General features: G+C 43.2%; 1 protein-coding gene across 1 annotated transcript in view; it reads left to right on the plus strand.

Moving 5' to 3' along the window:
- TNS3 (tensin 3) overlaps positions 1-24991 on the plus strand; it is a 416462-nt gene that overhangs the window by 272902 nt on the left and 118569 nt on the right. The gene's annotated exons all lie outside the window — the stretch shown is intronic.

Here is a 24991-nt window from a genome sequence, read left to right on the forward strand (position 1 = left end):
TCCAGTTCCCCCCCCCCTCATTTTTCCCTTCCTTCTCCTAACGTCCTTCATGCTATTCCTTATGGTCCACAAATGAGTGAAACCATATGATAATTGACTTTCTCTGCTTGACTTATTTCACTTAGCATAATCTCTTCCAGTCCCATCCATGTTGATGTAAAAGTTGGGTATTCATCCTTTCTGATGGCTGAGTAATATTCCATTGTCCATATGCACCCCAATGTTCATAGCAGCAATGTCCGCAATAGCCAAACTGTGGAAAGAGCCGAGATGCCCTTCAACAGATGAATAGATAAAGAAGATGTGGTCCATATATACAATTTTATGCTTTTAATTTAATTTTATTATTATTTATGTTATTTTATCCTATTTTATTTATTTATTTTATTCTATTTTACTTTATTTAAACTCCAGTTGGTTAACATATATGAGGTATTAGTCTCAGATGTACAATACAGAGATTCCGCACTTCCCTACATCACCCCGTGCTCATCATGACAGGTGCACTCCTTCATCCCCATCACCTGTTTCCCCATCCTCCACCCACCTCCCCTCTGGTGACCATCAGTGTGTTCCCTGTAGTGAAGAGCCTGTTTCTTCATTTGTCTCTCTCTCTTTTTCCTCTATGCTCATTTGTCTTGTTTCTTAAATTCCACTTATGAGTGAGATGGTACTTTGACCACCCACTGCCCCTTGTTACGTTCCACAGTTTGGGGATGAGACTTCACACGTGGGAGTGAGTGAGTTGGAGGCATGGCTCATGTGTTTGACATGTGTCCGTAGGAGTTTGCTGGGGCTGCTGGAATGAAGCTGAAATTTACGTCCTCACAGTTGGGAGGCTGGAAGTCCAAGATCAGGGTGGTGGTAGGGCTGGCTCCCCCCCCAGATGTGAGGGAGACTCTGTTCCAGAACCTTCTCTTTGGCTTGTCCACAGCTCTCTTCCCCCTGTACTTCACATTTTCCCTTTCTGTGTCTGTCTCTGGATCCAAATTTCCTCTTTTTATAAGGACACTTTTCACATGGGGTTAGGGCCCCCTCCCCATGACCTCAAGTTAACCTGATTTCCCCTAAGGACACCTGTCACATGGGGTTAGGGCCCCCTCCCCATGACCTGTGCAGACCCTGCCTTATGTGTGTACAGACACAACCTCCAGATAAATACTCTGAAAATTAGATCTGTGCATTACCTGCCTATAAAAAGGCTGATATTTTAGTTGCTTACTGACAGCCAGATGTTTTGGGCCCTCGTAGGAGATGTTTGAATGGATGGAAACTGAATTTATCTGCATATAGTTTAGTTGGCTCACTGTGATCTCATTATTGTAGGTCTGCTTGTTTATGGTAGTTTTTGAGAGACATGGCATTAATAGTTTTAATACATAGTAAAATATACGCATATTGAAGTGGAAATGATCCAACACAGTGTTGTGCAGGTTACCTGCCTACAGAGATGTCCTGTGCCAGGGATTATTATGCATTTTAGTTCTAGGCCAAGTTACTTTTAAACGACCTGTGATTCTGATACAGCAGAGGTGTTGCTGTTTATAAGAAATGTTCTGAATATATTTCTTTTCCTTCTTCCTTCACTTCTTCTGTCCCTCCTCTCCCTCCTCCTCCCTCATTCTCTTCCTTCTCCTCTTCCTCCTCCTCCTCTCTCCTTCTCCTTATCTTCCTCCTCCTCCTCTTCTCCATCCTCTTCCTCTTCTTGTCCTCCTCCTCTCCCTCCTCCTCTCTCTCCTGCCCTTTCTTGTCTCTGTTCTCTTCCTCTTCTTCTCCCTCCTCCTTCTCTCCCTCCTTTCTTCTGTTTTTATTTCTGTTTTATAAGCCTAAATTAAATGTTGAGCAGTAATGTCACACACCCTGACAAATATACATTATTTTCTTCTAACTGAATTTTCTTTTCATTGAATTGGATTGAATTCTACAGCAATTAAGAGAACAAGATAGTATTGCAGCATTATTTACAAAAGCCAAATTATGGAAGCAGCCCAAGTGTCCATCAACTGATGAATGGATAAAGAAGATGTCGTGTATATACATAATGGAATATTACTCAGCCATCAAAAAGAATGAAATCTTCCCATTTGCAGTGACATGGTTGGAGCTAGGAAGTATTATGCTAAGCTAGACACAGAAACACAAATACCATATGATCTCACTCATGTGGAATGGAAGAAACAAAACAAAGGAGCAAAGGGAAAGAGAGTGAGAGAGAGAGAGGCAAACCAAGAAAGAGACTCTTCACTACAGGGAACACACTGATGGTCACCAGAGGGGAGGTGGGTGGGGGATGGGGAAACAGGTGATGGGGATGAAGGAGGGCACCTGTTGTGATGAGTACTGGGTGATGTAGGGAAGTGTTGAATCTCTATATTGTGCACTTGAAACTAATACTATACTGTATGCTAACTATACTGGAATTAAAATAAAATTTAAAAAATTGTAAAACCATACACCAAAAAGGATGAACATTACTGTATGTAAATTATTCTTAAGCAAAAAAAAAAAAAAAAAAGTCAGCTGAAATAAAGAGAACGAGGTAGTTAACATTTAGTTCTCACCAGGAGACATCTCCAAATGTTAGGGCTGACAGATTTAGCAAATAAAAATATGGGATGCCCAGCTCCACTGAAATTTCAGATAAACAATGGATAATTGCTCAGTAGATCTGCATTGTGTGCACTGCCTGGGACATCCTTACTCTCATACCATATCCTGCGTTATGGGGCTCCTACAAGCAGGTGGGTTATCTGAGATTCCAGTTGAACTGAGCATCCTGTATTTGGTCTGGTAGGAGAATCGATGTGGGGAATAGGACCCGGCTTGAACTGCACATCATATTGAACTTGCACAGTATTTGTGCAAGGCCCTCCTCCCTCCTGACCTTGCTCAGTCATGTGGGAAGGCAGGTGTGTCTCAGACCTGCGCGAGGACTGAGGCATCTCAGAGGTGCTGAGCAAGAGGGGCAGCTCTGCTTTCTGCACAGAGGTCCTCCGGGACCCTCAAGACTCGTCCTGTCTCCCTGAGACCGCTCCCTGCCTCCAGCAAGTTGCATAGAGCTTGGCAATCAGGCAGGACTGCAGAAGCCATGACCACTCTGAAGACATTATTTTCTGGATCTTTTTCCCTCCATCTCCTGAAGGGAATAAAAAGTGTAAATTAAAAACAGGTTGTTGACCTCTTGCCGTGAGCTGGGCAGCGTTTCACGAACAGAAGATTTAAGGCCGTTTAGAGATGGCTCTGGATTCTGGTGGGAATTAAGTTTTTATTAAACTCTGGTTTGGTCTCATTTCATTGCTCAGCTTCAAGAGCAAAAAAAGACAATAAGGGATTTAAACTTAAGTGATTTTCTGCCATTAAAGTCTTCTGGAATTTTAAAAAGCCCAATTGTACTGGCATTTGCCAAATATAAATGCATTTTCCACTGGCTCAGCCAAGAGGAGCTGGATCAGCCGTCAGATCCGCAAGGAGCTGATGGTGACTGTGTTTGCCCGCTGAGGAATCAGGGTCCTGGGTCTGGCCCTTCTGATGGATGGTGGCACACAAGGCTGCTTTCTCCCAGTGGCCCTGCATGCACACAAGTCCTCCTGGACCCCTCGGTGTCATGCATGCTGGAAAATAGGCAACTCAACAGGAGAGAAAGGGACACAGGGAAGCGTAGCTCTCTGCAACAGCTGGAGTGATGATTCTCATGAGTGCAACTCTCTGGGCTTGTCCCTGAGCATTGATGTGGTCTGGTGATGTCCACCCCTGGCTGCATATCAGATGGCTCCAAGGAGGATCTGCAAAGGGGCAGACTCAAGGTCGGAGACCCCTGCCCAACCCCACTGGGATTTCATTTCCTTCCAGGTGTAGAGGAACTTTGCAATGCACTAAGTAATTGTCTCATGCCGATTATCCTATTGATGGCAATAGTAAGAAACCTGGTTGTAATAGCCCTAGTGACCATGCACGTCAGGACTCACCTGTGTGCAGAGCCTGTGGGGCCCCCTGTGTACATACACCACGTGTGGGGAGGAGGCGGCGCCCCAACTGTTCAAGGGGACTTGTCTGAGGCCATGCGGTTAATGGCTGGCGGGGCTGGCACCCACGGGCTCCTGTGCATCGTCTGATGCAGCAGGGCCTCCCTTAGGATGAATCACAAAGCGGGGGAGGTCAAGCCCAGTCCCACAACATCCACCCGGGAGTCCCCAGAAAAAGGCTAAACGGTGGGACCGTGACATTTGGTTTGAGAATTATTTTATAAATGTAAAATTTGAAAGTCCAATGGAAACAGGAACCTGTTCAAATGTCAGGTGTTCCTACTCAAAACCCCCCTTCCTCCCAAACTGGATGGGTAACAAATGAGGCCACGGTAATGGGCATGCATTCTCCTCACAGGGCGAGGTCTTGTTACCTATGAGATTCAGCCTCTTGTTTGCCTCTAATCCTGGGGGGACGGATGAATGTGGTCATCACAACAGCTGAGATGGCACCATACACAGACAAATGACCCAACAATGAGAGTGAAACGTAGAACCTGCTTGCGGGCAGGGAAGCAGGTGTGGCTACTCAGCCCTGACCCCGATCAGGTGTGGGGGCAGTCACCTGCATTTCAACAGCTCTGTGACCTCTCTGTGCCCCATTTCCAATGCACAAAATGGGGGTGACAGAGGTGTGTACTTTGTAAGGTCTTGTGGGGATACATAAAGCACACAAAACATTGTCTGGCACATATGAAGTGGTGCATATAGGTTGAGTCTCCAGGACAGTGAGCAGCGCTCAGGAGAGCATGCTAAGGTTTATTGCTGGAGAGATGCAGAGTCATCTCACTTCCTTGGGGTGGGAAAGAAATGCTCCAAAGCATTGACGTGCTTTTATTGGCTAGAAAATAAGCCATGGGTTTTTATATCTGGGAGGGATCTCACACGTTCTTTTTCTGGCACTGCCTTTGCCTTCGGGAGCAAAAGGAAATGGTTCTTCCACAAGGTTTTTATGATAGCTTTTCAGATTGAGCTCTTCACTTTTGCAAATGTGTGACCTGAAGTTAAGAGAGAAAATTCTGGAGACCAGTGGCGGGCTTGTGGTGAGGAGCTGTCCGGGGATGAACACTTCCTGGAAACAGATTTTAAAAGCAATTTCTCTTCCCAACACCTTTCTCCAGAGCGCCTGATAAGCATCTTGTTATACAATAGTAGTGCTACGGATGAACTCACAGACAGCCATCCTGAGTCGTGTATTTCCAATCCAAAGAGGAGCAAACTTAAATGTCATTCAGGAGGGGAATGGATAAATTATGATAGGGCTTTAGGTCCTGTTTTTTTATAAATCTGCATTATTTTCCTCTTCCAGATGACCGTAGTTACAAAGTAGAGCCTTCTTTGACACCCAATGGCAGGACCATAGTGCGACGTCAGCCTTTGCTGGACGTTCCCCATGAACACCCAAGACCTGCCCCCAGAACAGATCCCGTGCATAACAAGGATGAGACATGTGATCCCGTGCTGGAAGAAGAAGCAGGCTGGAAGAGAATGGTGAACACTTTGTGTGAGAACCATGATAGAACAACTTAGCAAAACATGCCTTCCCAGTGCACACCTTTGCTGCTGGGGTGGACAGGATCACAGCTGTCGTTAGACACCAGAGTCCGAGAGAAATGTTATCCTGCGCTTCCTTTGGCATCTGAGAAAATGCAACCTGCTGCAGTCACTAATCTGTTACATAGTAAAGTAATAATAAGTGTCTTTTCGTATTAAAAAAAGATATAAAATTTGAGCTAGTAAGTGGCAAAGCTGAGATCTGAAACCAGTCTGGAAGGTTCCAAAGAGCTCTCTGTGCAGCACTGGTTCTTCCTTCCCCTGTTTAGGGGCTGAGACCCAGGAGAGGAGTGGGTGTGAACTCACCTCGGCTGGTGTGAACTCATGTCTGCAGGTGTGGACCCGGTGTTGGCTTCCTAGGTGCCTGGATGACTTTCACAGCACATGCACAGAGTGGGCACAGGTAGAAAGCATGCTTACACAGATCCCCTTTCCTCTCAAATACCTCCCAAACCTCATTTATAATTAAGCCATTTTCAGTTCTAAAGTTGATGTCTTTTAACTGTCTTCATTAACCTTACCAGAGTCAATACATTGAACTGCAGTTTTTATAAAATTTTAATTTCTGTTGCACATCAACAATGACAACCACAGGCACACCTCATCCAAAGTATGGATATCGTCCACCACAGCCCTGCATGACCCCTGCTAGGGTTCTGTATTAAAACACTATAAGAATTATAAATTGATTAGTCATGTTGTCCTAATCATTAAGAAAGTTTAGGGCTGGAACCAACTGCTTTCTGCTAGTAACACAAAGTCCATGAACATTATAGCCTGTTCCATAGATTCCGTGTGTATGTAAACTCACATTCTTGGATGTGCTGTGGGATTTTTGGCAGCATGAGCTTTCACAATGACAATGAATGACAAGGAAGCACTTTTATTCTATTTTATTTTATTTTTTTAAGAAATGTTTTTAAATGGAACATGGTGAAGGGATGTCAGTTGAAAATTAAGATCCTCGCCATTGCACATTGCATCATATTTCCGTAATGCAGCGCTGGGCTGGTTCTGCCCCATCAGGGACTGGCGGCAGGAAGTGGTGCCTGAATCCATCGCCAGAAGCGAGCATGTGCAATCCATTTTTAGGTTTTAATGCCTCCATAATCAGACACAGCTTCAATTAGGAGAGCTGGTATAGGTTTTTTCATTTTCTTGTGGTGTTTAGTCAAGCGCTAAGGGATAAATATGGAAACTAGCAATCCCTAGGGAGTCACAAGTCTTCATTTATCCTGGAAACTGCTGGGCATCAAAGACCAATGGGATCTTCGAGCTGTTTCTAAATGTGGAAGTTAGTTGATGAATCTCTTTGTTGAAGATGTTCTATAAAAATACTGGGGATTATTGGTCAGCTGAAGCATACATTTTTCTTCTATAAATAGAGTACAGAGGAATGGTCTTTATTCAATGACGCGGGTGTTCACCACTAGTAAACAAAGACAGTATCTAGACATGTGTTAAAGTAAATTAAACAGAAGAGGGTGGGCTTTTTTTCTTTGTATTGGGTAAAATATAATCAACTTGTATTTGAGGACAGAATAACCTTGTAAAAACAATCAAGAAAGATAAGAAAGATGCCAAAAATATTCAAGAAAACATTAGCAAAACAAATATACACAAAGAACACAAGACATACCTGAATTGAGGTCATCCTAGGAATTAAGGTTGGATTTGCCATTCAAAAATTAATCAACACAGTTGATTAAGAGAATAAAGGAGAAAAAATATGATCATCTCAAAAAGGGAAGAGAGGGCATTTGTTAGAAATCAACATCCATTAATATGTTAAGGAAAAAAATGTAGCCAACTAAAAATTAAATAAACAAAAAGCCCTTTTTAACTTGAAAAGTTTATCCACAAGGATCCTAAGCAAGCATCACACTTAAAGGTGAAGATCACATAAGCTTTTCTCCAGAATTAGGAAACCAAACATGATATGTGAAAATTCCTCTGATATTAAATATTGTGTTAGGGGCTTCGCCAGGGGAACAGATAGCATTTTCCATAATGGCGGATAACACTTGGCTTTTTAAGGTAGCAACACCATGCTGCACACACACCCCCAAACATGGTAAAAAAGCCCCCGTTGTGCTGAGTCCTTGCACAAGTTTGGATTTGTCAGTCTTTGAGTCACTTTGGGGGGGTATAGAGCTGTGTCTCATTAAAATTTGAATTTGCATTTCCTAATGACTAATGCATTTGAATACCTGTTAGTAGGTTTAATTCTGATCTGAGTATCTTCTTTGTTTGACATGTGGTTCAACTCTCTTGCCCCTTTTCTTTTTGCACTCCTTTCTTACTGATTTGTAAGAGTTTGTTTTATATTTTAGACATTGTTGTTTTTGTTAGTCATATGCTTTAACAAGCCATTCTCCCACTTTGTGGCTTGATTTTTCATTCTCTTTTTGGTGTTTTTGGTGAACAGAAGTTCTTAATTTAATGTGGTCAAGTTTATTGTTCTTTTCCTATTATTGCCTTTTGTGCCTTGTTTAAAATTTTTTTTCCACTTCACCAAGATCATGAAGATAGTCTTCCCTGGTTTCATGCAGAAATTTTATTTCTTCTTCTTGTATTTATATCCGCAATCCTTCTGTATGTCTGTGTGTATGTGTGTATTTGCCATATATTCATTTGACCAACCATCATATTGCACATTCTTCTTGGATCTTTGTACCAAAAGCAGAAGTAACAGAAGCAAAAATTGACAAGAGGTATTACATCAAACGAAAAAGCTTTTGTACAGCAAAAGAAACCATCAACAAAATGAAAAGGCAACCTACAGAATGAGAGAAGATAAATATTTCAAAATCATGTATCTCATAAGGAGCTAATATTCAAAATATAGAGAGAACTCATACAACTTAGGAACAATCAGTCAATCAGTCAAAAATGGGCAGAGGATCTGAGTAGACATTTCTCCAAAGAAGACATTCAGATGGCCAATGGGTACATGAAAAGATGCTCAACATCACTAGTCATTAGGAAAGTGCGAATCAAAACCACAATGAGATACCACCTCATAACTCTCAGAATGGCAAGGAAAAACAAGTGTTGGTGAGGATGTGGAGAAAGGGGAACCCTCATGCACTGCTGTTGGGAATGTAATTGATACAATGAAAACAGTATGGAGGTTCCTCAAGAAATTATCATATAAAGGAAATAATCAAAACTTTTTTGGATTGGCTTTTCTCATACTTTTCCACATAATCCCTGGAGATTTATTCAAGTTGTTGCTTATTCCGATGATTTGTCCCTTTTTACTGATAAGTACTATTCCCTGTGTGTAATGATGTGTTTACCTGTGGAAGGACATCTGGACATTCCCATTTTTGACTGCCACAAATAAAGTTGTAATGAACATTCATGCACAGACTTTTGTGTGAACATAATTTTTCTGAAATACGTGCCCAAGAGTGCAGTTGTTCCATAGTGTGCTAGTTACATGTTTAGTTTCTTAAGAAACTGCCAGACAGTTTTCAAGAGCAAATGACACATTTCACATCCCCACCAGCAAAGGAGGTATGATCCAATTTCTCCACGTCCTCACCAGCATTTGGTGTTATCATTTTGTTTCATTTTTTTAGTGCTCAGATAAGTGTGTGGCAATATCTGGTTGTGGCTTTAAAAGATATGCGCTAATGACTAATGAGGCTAAACATTTTCTCATGTGCTCATTTCCCATCTGTACATCCTTTTTCATGAAATGTCTTTTTCCTTAAAAGGAGGAGTATGGCAGGATCCTCCTACCTGGGCCTTGTAACTACTTTAGCGTCTGGGTGAGGGACAGAATCAGGCTGCCTTTCCTGACCTGGCCACTTTCCGGGATTTAGTACCTTCTCCAGCTCTATCCGCTCATCCCATGTTTCTGGAAGGACGAGGAAAATCTCAGCCTGCAGGGTGATGAGGCGCTCTGCAGCAGGGCACTTCATACGACAGAGTCTTTTTTTCCACCTAAGCTCCCTGGTGTCCCTCGGCAAGAGAGTTACACGGGCAAAGAGGCTTCCCAGATTGGACCATTTATTGTGACTGTTTCCACCCAGCTGCCCAGCGTCTCTGGGTAGGAATGAGGGGTCTTGGCTTACACAGAACAGGAAGGTGACCCAGACCAAGTTGTCTGCTGGGGCTAGGTCTCTCTTGTGTATGCCCCACCCTCTTTGTATCTGTCAGACATAAAGGGAGTCTCAGGCCCAGCATAAAAGGAGAGTGTCTCCTCTGGCCACTAAATTTTAATCAGTGCCCTCACTTGATGCCCCTCTCCAGTGGTGGAGGCATAGCATGATGATGTCGGGGTGGGGGCCTCCCATTCCATCCACAGGATGGATGAGCTGCTTTATTCTGCTGGGCTGGGTTTCTCCTATTTCCTGGGTCAAATTTAGTTGGGTGGGAGGTATATGACACTCTGCACTGTACCTTCAGTGCTGGGACCCAGTCCCTTCGCCTTGTCTTAGCACCGCTCAGAGTTATCCTTTGCTTGCCTATTGCATGATTTCCAGGGTTGTTGTTTGGTTGTGCTTGGTGGGGAGGAACAGGGACTAACAGGTCTATGCTCTCTTGTCCTGGGGAGAAGCCCCAGACTCCAACATAATTTTAATAACACAAAACAGTTGAAACATTCTTCTTAGGAAATGATCTTGATTTCTCAAGTAACCAGGATTCTGGTCTAAAAAATAAATTTTATTTTCTGAAATGTTTATTGACTTATATGAAAAATATTATAAAAATGTGTGCTTGCTTGTATATTCAATACATGACATTAAAGAATAAAGTTAAAAATGTTTTAGCAATGCTGGTCACAAACCTGTATTTCATATATACGAAATACGTAATGGAAAATTTTGGAAATTTCTTTGTGGAGTTTAACTTACATTAGCACGATGGCAACATCGAGGTTAAAATAAACTTGGCAAGAGATGATAAACATGTTAAATGCCGATGGTTTTTGCTCCTTTAAATGTACAGATTTTCCATAGTTTGGACACAAAATTTTTCCTTTGCGTGTCATGTAATTTTGAATTAAAGCCCAGTGAAGTAAAGATGTTGTAAGTGCTCTATAGAGCTTAGCATTTGGGGAGAAAAAGTATTTCTTTCCTGTATGTCAATCTTCATGATTTAGCCAAGGATTTTGCCAAAAATAACCCCCCCCCCCGCAAAATCAAGCGTTACAACAGATGCTCAGAAGTTGGCTACACATTCATTTTCTCATCACTCCCATGGTTCTCCTCGGCCTCTTGGTTGGTCTGATGCCATGATTGGTAGTTTCCAAAAGAACAGTTTTGTTTCAAGTCTTACACTCAAGTCTTGGATCTGGCTTGATTTAGTTTTCACGTATCATGTGAGGATAGGGGTCCAGTTTTCTAAACACCACATATTGAAGAGGCTGTCCTTTCCCCATTGTCTAGTCTTGCCCACTTTGCTGTAAATTAATTGATCTTCTGTGCATGAGTTTATTTCTGGGCTACTCTTTCCCACTGATCTATATGCCTGTGTTTACGCCCGGACCATACTGTTTTGATTTCTGCGCTAACGTGTATTACTCCTTTTCTCCTGCTTACTTTGGGTTTAATTTTCTCTTCTTATTTCTAGTTTCTTATGTTGAAAATTTAGGTAATTAACTTTATCTCTTCTTCCTTTTTTGTATATGCCTTTAATGCTATAATTCTGCAAATGTCCCCTAAATCCACCTGACTAACTGGTGGTGCTGTTGAGTTAAGCTACATCCTTGCAATCTGACTGCTGGGTTCATCCATCACTGGGGGAGAGTCGTTGGAGTCTTGAACCATTATCATGGATTCATCTCTTCCTCCCTGCACGTCCGTACTTTTGGCTTATGTGACACTCTGCTGTCAGGCACATGCTCATTAAGGATTGTTACATTCTCTTGGAGAATTGACCTCCTTATCATTAGGTGGCACCCCTCTTTTTCCTCAAGACGTGTCCTTGCTCTGATGTCTGCTCTATTTAGATTCATGTTACCAGGGTGTATCTTCCCCATCCTTTTACTACTCATCTGTATGCGTCTTTGTATTTAGAGTGGGTTTCTTGTAGACAGTACATGGTTGGGTTTGCTGGTTTCACTCTGACATTATCAGTTTCAGTTGGTGCATTTAGCCCATTGGCATTTAAAGTGATTATTATCCGAGTGGAGTTAATACTTACCATATTTGATACTCTCCTCTATTTGCTGTCTTTGTTGCTAGTTCCTCTCTTTGTCTTCTGTTTCTGCCGTCTGTGGTTTTAACTGAGCATTTTCTAGAATTCCACTTTCTCTCCTTTCTTAGCACATTGCTACACCTCTTTTTCTGTCATGTTTTTAGTGTTGCCCCAGCATTTGCAATATAATGCAAGTTTGCTTCCAAATGACGCTCTACCTCTTCTCGGGCACCTCATATAAAATCTTCCGAATTCCTGTATCCTCGCTGTCATTAATTCTACTCATCCATAAGCTACAATCATTGAATTCATTGTTTCTACCATTATTTTGGACAAACTATTAACTGTAAGATTTAAAATAATAAAATAGAGGTTTTTAAACTTATCCTTCACCAGTTCCTTTTCTAGTGCTCGTCCTTTCTTTACATAGATCCCACTTTCTGACACAAATAATTGTCCTTCTCTCTGAAGAAACTCTTAGTATTTTCTGCAAGGCAGGCCTGCTGACGAGATGCCTTCCATGTTTGCTCACCTAGGAAGGTCTTTACTTCTCCCTTACTTTTGAAGGATAGTTTCAGTGGATACAAAATTTTGGGTTGGTGCTTTTCTTCTCTCAACGCATTAGACATTTGGTCCTCTCTCCTCTCACTTTCGTGGTTTCCGAGGCAGGGCTCACTGTAATTCCTGCTCCCACTCATGCATAGTTAAGATGTTGTCGATATATTTTCTTCATCTGCATTTTCTGCAGTTTGAAGGTGATGTGCCTAGGTGTAGATGTTGGGAGAATTTTTCCTGCTAGGTGTTTTCTAGAAAATCTGAAATTTGACAGAATTTAAGATCTGTAAACTAAAATGTCAAGTATCAAAACAGCCAACAGAAATGCAATGTGGATTACATATAATTTTATTTTATTATTTTTTTTTAGAAAGGGAGGTGGGCGAGGGGCAGAGGGAGAGAGAATCTCAAGCAGACTCCGTGCTGAGCACAGAGCCTGACACAGGGCTCTATCTCCTGACCCTGAGATATGACCTGAGCCGAAATCAAGGTTTGGATGCTTAACAAACTGAGCCACCCAGGTGCTCCTGGACCACATATAATTTTAAAAATGTTTAATTACTACATTTAAAAAGCTGAAAATAAGCAGGTAAATTCATTGTAATAATATGGTGTATAAAATTACTAATTTTATATTTTACATTTCTTTTTTATATTAATTCTTGGATATCTGTTGTGTATTTGACACTTACAGCTCATCTTAACTCATAGTCATCATATTTCAAGTGCTCACTATTCAGATGTGTCTGGAAATTATTATAACGGATAGAATAGATCTATATTTTTTGTATAATAAAATATTTCCTGTAATAAACAGTTTAAAATTAAATTCTTATAATAAAGCATTATAAATTTGTCTAAACATAGGCATAGATACATAATGTGAACATTGGAGAAAATTTTAAAGAAGACTTACAGCATAAAGTGGTAGATTTATACACCCAAGAATTAGTTATTCATGTAAACAAAGACATTTGCAATATGGATGGCAATGTGTTAACCTCCTTACCACATTTGGAGATTTTATTTATTTATTTTTAAAGATTTTATTTATTTGAGAGAGGGAGAGAAAGAGCATGAGCTGGGGAGGAGGGGCAGAGGGAGAAGCAGACTCCCCACTGAGCGCAGATCCCGGGACCCTGAGATCATGACCTGAGCTGAAGTCAGACACTTAACCGACTGAGCCACCCAGGCTTTTAGAGATTTGGAGATTTTAGAAGTCACTTAGAAAAATACTGATAATCTAAAAGGAAGTAATGAACACAGAAAATCAAACCAAGTTTACAAAGGAACGAAAAAGAGATAAAAATAGCTTATTAGCACCTGAAAGACACACAGCCCTATTTATAATTAAATACGTGCAAATACAAATAAATTAAATACCTTCTCACCAACTTGACAGACACACAATGTTTGGATGACCGTGAAGATGTTGTAACCAGGGACACTTCTGCCAAGTTGTGCCCAGCCCTTTGAAGGTGATTTACATTATTGTTTAATAATCCACACAGTGACACAGCAAATCCACAAAAAATTCTGCTTGAAGTCCTTGAACTGATTCACTTAGAGTGCAGGAGCCCATTGGTTAACTGGAGGCTGCCTGGACCCCTCCATTACTAACCGATTATTCAAAGCCCAAATTCTAAACCTATCTGGGTTAAAGATTCCTCCTCCGTAAAACAGAGTCTCACAGGACTGTCACAAGGATTAGTTTAATTGATGGAAAGCACTCCTCTTGTTCTCATCACCTGACTTCGGGCTCTCGAATATTCCTCCCCTGAGAGGGTCTGCATCCCTGCGACCTGGGAGCTGTGTGCGAGGTGGTGCTGGAGCGGCTGGTGCAGGGTCTGGAGGAGGCCTGGAGAGGTGCTCTGCGATCTCAGACTGAATCTCAGGCTTGCAGTGTGTCCATACCCTGCGCTGTGACCTGCGCATAGATCTGCATCCAGCACCTGTAACATGCCCTACCTCTCTCAGGTAGGACAGGTCAGTGACAGGGGCGGAGCCGGGAGGTATGCCCCTATCTCACCTGGGATAATGCTCTGATCATTTTTTTTTTTACATTTTTAAAATTATTTATTTAAAAAATTATCTTGGGAAGTGATTGTTGCCATGGAAAATGCTTTGCATTATTTTACACATTTTTTTTTCACAATTATTTTACAACTTTTTTCACTTCCTCCTATAAGAGCCATGAAGGGACCTTCCTTGGATCATCATCATGAGAACCTCATGGGGAGCTAGGACATAAAATCCAAAAAAGTTTGGGGGAACCCTCAGCCTCCACAATTTTGTTAGAATTATTACTGAAATGTCTCCAGACCCCGGTGAGCAGACCTGAGCTGTTCCTCCTGATTGCATGGTGACAGTTTGCCCTGAACACTCACTTAATGGGGTTTCCAAGAAAAGCCATCAAAAAGTAATATATTGGCTTTTTTTCTTATGAAGGTGATGGAATCTAAGCTCTTCATATCCAGGAGCTGGAACTGGAACTGGAAATTTCATCGGAAAATGTGTATATCACCAATGCATCTGGATTTACATTAATACAAAGAAAGAGAAGACGGCAGGGTGTTTTTCCTACAATGATCGAGAAAGATTTATTCCCTGCCTGAATAGAAGCAGGCAGAGGAACTGGTCAGAGGATGGGGTTACTGATGTCTTTCACTTGCAAAAATGTGTTACAAGTCCATGGGGTGGCTGTCCAGATTTTGTAGACAGAAAAGATTGAACACGAGCTGGAATTAATGTGCCCTAAATTCTTCCTATATATTCTTCTGCTGTAAGATCTTAATCAGGAAGTGTGAGTATTTACTCTAGTTTCTAAAATTTCTCGTTAAAGCTTGCCTCACTTTCTAAGTTCATGATTTTAAATCAGGGCAATTTAAACCATTTGAAATATCTCTATAAAAGTATTAAACAAAATCTGTCAGAAAATGAACATTTGTATGTTCTGACATTCAAACAAATACCCTCAATTTTTCCAAAACAAACAAACAAAGAAATCATCTTTGGGTAAAAACTGAAGATGGAAAATTTTAACCAAACAGGGATTATCCATAAAAATCAAGTGTCCTCAAATTAAAGCTTATAGTGAAAACTGTTTCACAATTGTAATTACGTTGGTCATTCTCCCCCGTGTTTATAATGGGTTACAATACCTCAACTCGATGAGAAAAGCCAAGTACAAAATGTCAGGGCTAAAACCACATGAAGGCTCTTAATATTTGTGCTAATTTCTACCCCCTCCGGCATGTGTTGTGAAATGTAGGCTTCTTTTCAAGCCCATCCCCTGAATCCCCAGTGAGTTGTAGAGAAGTTTCAAGAGTTAAAGAATCATTCTTCTCTTCAAAAACTAAAATAATAGAAACCACCATTTTTCTTCATGAAAACTGGGTAAAATAAATGCCTTTTTATTTTGGGAGTGCATCAGTGCTTGGCCGAATATAGCCTGTGTTTGCAGCGAGCTCTGTACATCAGGAAGGAGAGCATCTGTGAAATGGGGGAGTCTATGCTTTCCTCCACCATGGCTGCACCCAACCTTCCCCCCAGTTACAGTTACATAGAAAATTAGAGCCCAGACATCCTTTCCGAAGCTCTGGTCTGTGAGTGCATTGGGTCTGCAAAGAGAAAGGGGCAGTGGATTGAGAACTCATAGATCTGCATCCAGCACCTGTAACATGCCTGACGCCAGCCTCGTTTTTTCTCTGCCTTTGTTCTTAGTATAGTTCAAGGGGAGAAATATCGTCCTTCCTCTTTTAAAGGCTGTCTGTTGACCAGTGCACTTCCGGGGGCTGACGGAACGTCTCTTCCGATAGGAGCAGAGACGCTTGGAAAACACAGGTGTTCGGGCTATGAAAAGCAAAGGGTCAGTCCCAGAAGATAGAGGACCACCCCCAAGGACACCGGCTGCTGAGGACTTCAGTCTGACTTAGCAGCCCAGGGTTGGTTGCTCAAGAGCTCAGCTTACAAAATCAGTCTGCTTCCCCCAAATTGAGGACACTAGATGGATATACAGACGGTTGGTCCTCTCCTACCTCCTCCTTGGAGGATGTTAACACATTTTCGATCTCCGCCTATAAGCATGAGGATGCTGTCCTCACCCATTGTCCTGACCGCTCGGGTGCAGATGGGCTCCTCCCCATCATCACTAGACTGTGTAAAAATGTTGTGTGTGAGCCTATCAACTAGGAGCAGAGAGAGAGGAAGGCATGGGCCGGTTATCATGAGGCTGGCTGTGTAAGGAATCAAGAAATACAAAATGGACGGGCAAGATATTCCTTTATTTGGGAGAACGTCCACTTTTACCACCATTGTTTCAAGCAGGGGTTATTCTGTCGGTCCCAAGGTGCTAAAGAAAGCTTTGCTCAACCCGTGGAGCTATACAGTCTGAACCAAAGGAAATTAAAGCACAAAAAAGAAAATCAAGTCAAAATAAGAATAATAAAAATTCACCCTGTACAGGATAAGTGTATTCTCTATAAGTGGTTCTAAAACTTGGCTCCAAGCTTCATGAAAATCAAAGCAAAAGGCGTACCTACCCACACATACATTTTTTTAATTACGTGAAAAGAGGAAGTATGACAACTCTTCCAGGGAGACAGAATGTCATCCTTTTATTTTTCCAAATAAAACTTCTAAAACAATTTATAAAATGATTTTTTATACATTGCATGGTGGCTGAGGCTATCCGTAAAAATAATTTGAGTAAATGTGTTTCCATCAGTGGAATTTCTGGTCCTTGGGTTTACAGGGCGATAAAGTTTGAACAACCGTCGGTGGAAATCCTTCTCCAGGCATGGAAGGGAGATTGGATGAAATAGAAAGAGCACGGGGCTAGAGATCGGAATCCTGGGTTTGAACTCCAGCTCTCTGGGTAACTGGACATGTGACCTTAGAGAAGTCACCTTCTCTTTCTCCTTATTTGTTTCCCATGTGCACACAGGCGTGCTCCACATCCGCGTGGCTCCCTTCCATGTCTCCAGCACCCGGCACACCATCAGTGCCCAATAATTATTTGTCAATATCTTTGTTGAGTGGACCGGTGAGATGAATAACAGCAGCAGATTTACAAAATAAAAATATTTTTGCTGAACAGAGAATACCTTACAAATTGTTGATGGGGGGGGTCCAAGATTGGAATTATTGTCTTACTCTTAGTTGTCTTAGTCTGCTGGGGCGGCCATAGCAAAATACCATCAGCAGGGTGGCTGGGACAAAAGACATTTATTTCTCCCAGTTCTGTTGGATGCAAGTTCAAGATCCAGGTGTGGGCAGGGCTGGTTTCTCCTGACGCCTTTCTTCTTGGTGTATAGACAGCTCTCTCCTCTCCATGTCCTCACAGCGTCTTCCCTCTGTGTGTCTGTATCCTGATGTCCTCTTCTTATAAGGACGCCAGTCATCATGGAGCAGAGCCCACCCTAGTGACCCCATTTTACCTTAACTCCCTTTTTAGAGGCCCTTTGTCCAAATACAGTCCCCTCGAGGGTTAGGGCTCCAAAATATGAATTTTGAGGGGGGGTACAGTGCATATATTCTATAGCACCAGGTAACCCCAAGGATAAGGAATAATACCATGGAATCCCAGAAGATACTCGGAAACTGAATTGTAACTATTAAACCCCAAATGCACATTCATAGCCAAAATTCTTTCTAATCCAGGTTATATGCTCTGTAATTAGAAGAGAGATACAATTTTCTCACCGTGATAAAACGTTTATAAGAGTGAAACTGTATCATTCTAGCTTTATTTTCTCATTGCTCGATGTTTGCATCCTTCAATGGTTAGGATATTTTGAAATTCAGAAAATGTCCCCAGAATAAATGAGGCCATGAAGTCAACACAAGAAGAGCTACAAGCGCCAAGTTAAAATATTTAGAAGTTAAGGAAAGCATTAGAAATGATGAAAAATGATCCTTCTCCTTTCTGCCAGTTGGTGTAATTTGCCCAAAGTCAGTGAACATCATATGATCTATTAAAATCCATGGGTCAATTCTATTACTTACACTCCATCACCAGAGATGATGTCTCTCCTGTTTAAAACACTTTTGTTTTTCCCTTGGCTTCTGGGCCACAGTGCCCTCCCCTTGTTCCTCGCATTTCTCTCTTGTCGATCTGTGTGCCTGGCAGACCACCTCCTCCACCCCCGCTTCAATGCCAGAAATGCATGACTGCCTCTCGGCGCTCCATCTGAAGCTGCGGCTGTCCCTGGAGGTCCAGGGTCACACGCCCAGCCACTCACGCACCCCTGACCTCGTGTCTCCAATAGGTGTTCTCAAGACCAGGACAAGCCACCGGCCCTTGAGGCCTAAACCATCAGCTTCGTACGTGCTCCTCCTGGCGAGCGAGGTCTTCAAACAAGTGTCTTGTCCTTCGCCTCTCATGGGGACCTGGGCGATTGTCCCTGCTCAGTCCCCTGGCTCTGCCTGCCCTGCCCCCACTCAGACTACCGGGTCCTGAGGTCTCCTGATGAGTGAAGAGAGGGCCGGACAGACCCCTTGTCCTGGAGCTGAGAACAGTTTCCTGTGCCCGAAACACACCTGTCCCCTACGTGCAGGGTCCGTGTCTTCTGAACCACGTGGGGGACACAGACATGCCATGCCTGGCCTCTTCACATGCTTCTGCTGACAGTGACCTCTGAGCGGTCACACACTTGCCTTGCGTCCTTAACCTCCTGGTGGCCCCATTTCCCCTAGGGGTTGCTGTTCCCTCCTTCCGAAGGTTGGCGTGGGGACCCGGGGAGCTGGGCTTCCATGCACACTGGTTGTGCGATTCCTTTTAGTTTAGGGTTATTAATTTATTTAGACCAGTTCCTCCAGAGGTTCTGCCTCCAGCCCCTTGTACCGCTGGACAGCAGAAGTCCCAAGGGCAGCTAGTTGGTCACCCTCGTCTCTGGAGTCCTGCGTTCTCCCTTCATACGCCCGGCACCCAACCAATCATAAGCCATCGTCTTCCACCCACGTTTAAAACCCCTCACAATGACCAAGGAGAGGCGATGGTCTCGGCACAGGGAGCAGACCCGTGCTGTCTGGATGTTTCTGTATTGACATGACTACGACCCCTTTGGAGCACGTTTCCCAGAATCGAGGTGCACGCTGCACCACAGCGGGATTCTATCTCCCTGTTTTTCCAGAGAGGCATCTGGGGTAGAAGTCCATCCGGAAAGGTCACCTTTATTCTCCTGCTTTAACTTCTCCCTCGAGGTTTCTGGGATCAGCAGCTGCGGTTCTGGCCAGCACAAAAGCTCCAGGGGCAAAGTCTCCGAACGAGGCCACCCCCCTGTGACCCTGCAGCCACAGGGCCTCCTCCTCCTTCGTGTGTTTAGGGATTTCTGCCTGCAAGCATTTCTGCCAGGCAGCAGAGTTCACGTTCACATAGAGTTTTAGCGAACGGAAAACTCGAGCCTCCTGGTAAATGTGTCTTGGGTCGGGGATGCTTAGCGAAGAAAAGAACCCTTGATTGGAAGGAGGCAGGGAGGGGAGATTTTTCTACAAAGTCTCGGGAGACCATCCACCCACCCTCCACTCCCCCGGGTGCCCTGCAGGGGACTTCAGACCTGGGTCAGGTGACAGCGCGGGGCTGGTGGCCGTGGCCTGGGGGCGGTGTCCCCAGTTCCTCCGGGGCCAGCTAGGCGTGCAGACCAGGCTTGTGAGGAGCTGTGACTTGTCAGGGGAATGGGACAGTGGGGGTGGGTGGCTCTGGGGGCCAGGCTGGCTTGTCAGCTGGAGGAACTTGGGTCCTCTCCGCAAAGCAAGGAAAACATTTGTAGCAAACGCGCATTTATTGTTGGCCAGTTCAAGTTGTTTACATTTAAAAAAACTCTTCCCCGCCATCCTGAGCCTTGTGCCGTTCCATCCCAGGAGAATGAACTCGGACTCTACTCTCCGAGAATGTTCCAGAAGGTGAACCGGGCTGGGAGCACACACCTGATGGCCGGCTCCTGGCCCCACAGGCAGGGCTGTGGTCCTCACAGCTGGCCGCTGTTCTCACCATGGTAACCCCGAGGGCACGCAGAAGGAACGCGGCAGGGCAGCTTCCAAACTCTGTTCCAGCTCCCTGCCCAGTGGGGTGGGCGGTCCTGGCGGACGCTGATGCTGTTCCTGTGACCCCGAAACCTGGACGTCAGAGGGATGAGGGCTCAGAGCTTTCCCCTCTGGTCCAGGCACCCAGTTCTGCACACGGAACAGGCTTCCTCACCCAGGGGCCCCTTCATTCTGCAGTGAGCTTTCTGGGCGCCGCACTGGGTCTGGGCTCAAGCCAAGGGTCCAAGGTTGGAAACTCCCCGGGTGATCAGCCAGTTTGAGCAGACCGACTTGCGCTTGCAGAGGTGGTCACACAGAGGGAGAAACTGTAGCCCGGGGAATCTCTGAGCCTGAATGATGAATGGGCTTCGCCAGACCCCAGGGAAGCCCATGGTGTCAAGGGAATGAAGTGTCAACCGGTTTGCCCCTTGCCACCACCCGGTGGCATCTCCAGGCCCTGGGATGGATGAGGGACCTCCATCCCCGTGACTGCTTATGAGGTCCCTGTTAGGTACAGCAGCTGGGCTGGGTCCCAGCTCATCCTGTGAGCAACTTCCTATGCTGGGCACTGTGGCCATTTCAACCAGGTGTTGTGGAAGTGCCACCCGGGAGGGACACTTACCTCTTAAGGCTTCTACCTGAGCGTCACTGCTGCTCTGCCTAGAGGCCTTCACTCCTCTAGGGCTATGGAACCTTCAAGGTTCCAAGGCCGGTCGGTCAGAAAGCAGAGCGAAGGGGACATCTCCCTGCCTTCACGGGTCACACCCTCCTTTCAGGTTCTGAGAGCAATGCCCCAGTGTCTGGGGGAACTTATGGAAGTAACCACAGCTCCTTGAGCCTACACTCGCCATTCCTGTCCTTGGGATCCCACCATGAGCCTCATTGGGGAGGGGGTCCTGCGGTGGTTGGACCTACATAGTAACTCACCCGCAGGACCTCAAGCACTGCTGTCATTTCTTTTGTGTTACTGAGTAAGGGGGAGGAGAGGACCACCGATCCACAAACCTCTCCAGCGGCCACTTGCCTATTCTCACTCTTCCCTATTCTCACTATTCCGTATTCTCACTCTTCCCTATTCTCACTATTCCGTATTCTCACTCTTCCCTATTCTCACTATTCCCTACTCTCACTCTTCCCTATTCTCACTCTTCCCTATTCTCACTCTTCCCTATTCTCACTCTTCCCTATTCTCACTATTCCGTATTCTCACTCTTCCCTATTCTCACTATTCCCTATTCTCACTATTCCCCATTCTCACTATTGACTATTCTAATTATTCCCTATTCCCTATTCTCACTATTCCCTGTTCTCACTATTCACTCTTCTGTTCATTCTGTGGAGCAACCATCCTTAAGAATTTCCCTTACTTACCATCCTTCTTTGTTTTTATTATGTTCAATTAACCAACATACAGTAAATCATTAGTTTTTGCTATAGTGTTCAATGATTCACTAGTTGCATATAACACCCAGTGCTCATCACCATCCCAGCCTCCCTGGAGCCCCTGCTGTCTAAGCTGGCTGCTTCCCACTGGAATTGTCCCCTTGAGGTCAACAGGAGACCCCTGGTGACTGTCCACGGTCATCCTTAAGTCCTCCTAGATCTCCCCCTGGGGCGTATTTGTCATGCTGATCACTGCCTTATTCTTTCTTTCTTTCTTTCTTATAATTGTAAAAACAATGAAAATGGGATCAAGCCCATTAACACATGTTTACGTGCACAATGCTGGGTTGTGTGGCCAGTCTCCAGGGTTTAATCGTCTGGCATCAGTGAAACTTTATACCCACCGAGCAACCCCTCCCCTTCCCCTCCCCCAACCCCGCCAACTCCCATTCTATTCCGTCTCCACGAGCTTGGCTATTTCAGATTCCACACGAAACCCGCAGTCTCACCTCCGGGTATTTACCCAAAAGAATTGAAATGAGGATCTCAAAGAGATAACTGTACACACATGTTCACAGCATCACGATTCACAACAGCCAAGAGGCGGGACCAGCCCAGTCCGTCGATGGATGAATGGATAAGGAAGAGTGTTTGTTTTTTTTAAGATTTTATTTATTTATTTGAGAGAGAGAGGAGAGAGCACGGGCAGGGGGAGTGACAGAGGCAGAGGGAGAAGCAGGGACTGAGCAGGGAGCCCGATGTGGGGCTCAATCCCAGGACCCTGGGATCATGACCTGAGCTGAAGGCAGACGCTTAACGACTGAGCCATCCAGGCGCCCAGGAAGAGTTGGTTTATTCATACGATGGACTATTATCCAATACGTCACTTGTCAATGGTGTTTCTCTTCAAGAATTTTTTTTAAATTTTAACTTCTTATTTTAATTATTATTTTATTAGTCTTTTATTGCCTCTGCGTTTCGAGTCCCATTAAGAAATCATCCCCCTACACCAAGAGGAATTCATGGATGTTTTCTCCTCACGCTTGTGTGCTTTCAATTTGTGCACTAGGATTCCCGAGCCATGTGGATTGTGTCTTCTTTTTTTTTTTTTTTTAAAGATTTTATTTATTTATTTGAGAGAGGGAAAGAGAGAGAGAGAAAGACATTGAGAGAACGAGTGGGGGGAGGGGCAGAGGGAGAAGCAGACTCCCCGCTGAGCAGGGAGCCCAACGAGGGGCTCGATCCCAGGACCCCGGGATCATGACCTGAGCCGAAGGCAGATGCTTAACTGACCGAGCCCCCCAAGTGCCCGATTTTGTCTTCTGTATGGTGTGAGACATTTAATTTTTTTTTCTAATGGCTACTCAGCTGCCCCAGCACCAAGAAAGAGTTCACATTTACCCCTATGATTGAGATGTTACCTTTGTCATATACAACATTTCTACATGCAGTTGAGTTTAATTCTGTTTATTTTATTTCACTGGTCTACTTGTTTATTCAATAATACTTCACCGTTTTAGTTACTGAGATTTCATGGGATCTGTTGATATCCGTGAGGGCTGGCTCCCCTTGGGGTTTTCCCTTTTCAGTGTTTTCCTGCTTATTCTTGAATGTTGGTTTCATGAATTTTGATATCAGCATTAAAATATTTTACTAAGATTCCAATTAATTTACAAATTATTTTAGGGAGAATGACATCTTTATAATGCTGGCTCAACCTGTCTAATTAAAAAGGGTGTCTTTTCAATGATGTATTGTATGGTGACTAACATAACATAATAAAATTTAAAAAAAAGAATATAAAAAAATAAATAAAGAGGGTGCCTTTTATATGTTCAAGTATACTTTTGTGTTTTTCAGTAGTTTGCAAAGTTTTTAAACATTTTCTTTTTATAGGTTTTGCACTTTTCTTGCTGACTTTATTCTGAAGTATTTCTGCCTCTTTCCTGCTATTTTAAATGGCATTTTCTCCATCATTATATGTTCTTAACTTGTATTGCTTGTGTTTGTGAAGGCTCTTGGTTTCACTTGTTGATTGCATTGAGTAGTGACAGGGAGAGTGAATTTTCTTGCCTTGTTCTTGATATTACTGGAAATTCCTCTAAATTTTCCCCACCAAATAAACTGGTTTTTCAGCTTCAGTATGCATATTCTATCATGTTAAGGATGTATCCCTCATTTCTTATTCTTCTATTCTTGCGAGGTTTTTTTTTTTTTTTTTTTTTAATCATGAGTAGAGGTTGAATTTTGACAAGGGTGTTCTCAACACCTACTGAGATAATTTCATACTTTTCCTAGAGTGATTAATATATTGTATGATATATAAGAATTTCCCAATATAGAATCAATATTGCACATTCTACTTGGTTGTGGCATATTATTTTCTGAATGTGGTGTTGGATTCTGCTCTCTCAGGTTTTGCGGAGACATGGTGCCTGGATATTCGGGGGTGATACTTGTCTGTAGTTTTGCTCCTTTGCAGGGTCCTTCTCTGGTTAGGTCAGTGTTTTACTTCTTCATAGAAGGATTTAGGAGGTTGTCTTTTCTTTTCTTCCAGTGCTCTGGGATTATTTTTAGAGCATCACAACCGCCTGGTCCTGGAAGTTTTGCTAGAATTCCCCTCAGAAGCCATTTGGACGTGTGCTATTTTGGAGACGGTTCCTTAATACATTTCTCTGTTTATAACTCTAAAGGGTCCATTTTGGTTTATAAATCTAATGGGGCCATTTTGGTAATTTATAGTTCTCTAGTAAATTTCCATTTAGTTGGGATTTTCACACTTACTTGTATAAAGATTTGCAAAACAGCCTCATTTTTAAAGAAAATTCTGCTCTTTCAAAGGTTATTTTCCACATATCATTTCTTATTTAAGTCTGATTTCTCCCTTCCCTCTTAATTAAGTTGGCTTTTGGTTTGTCTGTTTTGTTAATTTAAAAACATGATTTAATTTATTAATGTTTTTTTTAAACTCTCCTTCTAATTAGTTTCTGCCTTTTTGCTTTTGTTATTTCCTCCTTGAGCCTTGTTTTTTTTGTTTGTTTGTTTACTTTGTTACCTCTTCTTCTTCTTCTTCTTCTTGTTTTTTTTGGACGTGGGATTTTAATTCATTTATTTTTATACTTTCCTTTCTGTTGATAAAAGTGTTTATCATTTCCTCTGACCACTGCTCTATATTCATACCACATATTCCAATATGTAGTATTTTCATTTTTATGATTTTTACAGTTTGTATTTCCCCTTTCACGCAGGGTGATTTAATTGGGGTTTCTTAATTTTCAGATGGAAGGATCAGTATGTCTGGC

This window comes from Leptonychotes weddellii, chromosome 12 (assembly GCF_054177405.1).
Source record: "Leptonychotes weddellii isolate Sample4059 chromosome 12, ASM5417740v2, whole genome shotgun sequence".
In the NCBI taxonomy this organism is placed as follows: Eukaryota; Metazoa; Chordata; class Mammalia; order Carnivora; family Phocidae; genus Leptonychotes; species Leptonychotes weddellii.